Source organism: Gigantopelta aegis, chromosome 3, assembly GCF_016097555.1.
Source record: "Gigantopelta aegis isolate Gae_Host chromosome 3, Gae_host_genome, whole genome shotgun sequence".
Taxonomy (NCBI): Eukaryota; Metazoa; Mollusca; class Gastropoda; order Neomphalida; family Peltospiridae; genus Gigantopelta; species Gigantopelta aegis.
In genome coordinates this window covers 52,934,451-52,935,431 of record NC_054701.1, presented here as the reverse complement: position 1 = coordinate 52,935,431, position 981 = coordinate 52,934,451, and positions in this window count along the sequence as shown.

The following is a 981-nucleotide window of genomic DNA, read 5'->3' as shown; positions in this document are numbered from 1 at the left end:
TCATAACCATCGATATGCCACACAAAATTTGGCCCTGGGTTCATATACTTTCGTCGCTGCATGCGTCTTCCTTTTCGTTTCTTTACACCTTCTAGGTTAATAATATGCAATAGTATCCTTACAGTGTCTTGACTAACAACTAATGATTCATCCAAACACTTCGAATGCATCCATCGGTAACCATGGATTTGGCCATAGCTCGTACACTCTTCCATAATGAGTTCGGCTACCTTAATAATATCGCTGTAATATTTTCTCCGATAAAGTTCATATTTCCGAGTAATCCTCTTTAGTGTACGCAAACCCATAATGTAACCATGGAAATTGTCCAGACACTGTTTGAATCCGAGGCGAAAGTACTTCACAACGAGTTTATATTTGTAATCATCCATTGTAGTCAGTTGCTTTTGAGATATAACCGGAATGCATTATATATTGACGTGTCTTCATATTATCGAGATATAACTTGATATTATCGAGTTATATGTCGATATTATCGAGATAGAAGTCGATATTATCAAGTTATAAGTTGATATTATCGAGATCTAAGTCGATATTATCGAGTTATAAGTCGATATTATTGAGTTATAAGTCGGGAAATTGAAGAATTATTTTTATTTCAGTGGCCCTTCTACTCTTCCGTACAAAACACATTTATACTGTTCATCTATTTATGAATCAACTGATTAGATTTATCTGAAAAAATTTCGTCCTACCGACAATACACATGCGAATCCGTCATGGTTTTTTTCTGGTCAAAATCCTACTTAAAAAAATCAACGCATTTTTGCTTTAAAATAAAATGTAAATAGCCTTTGTTGGAAATGAAAACATACGTAATGTAATTTTCCGATATTTTGATTACAACTTGGTAATACATTTTCGGTATGATTTTAACTTTTCTTTATGATAAAGTTAACCTCTTAAAGGGACCCTTTGCTGCATTGTAGGTCAAAGTTGGAGGTGCACCGAACTTTTGAT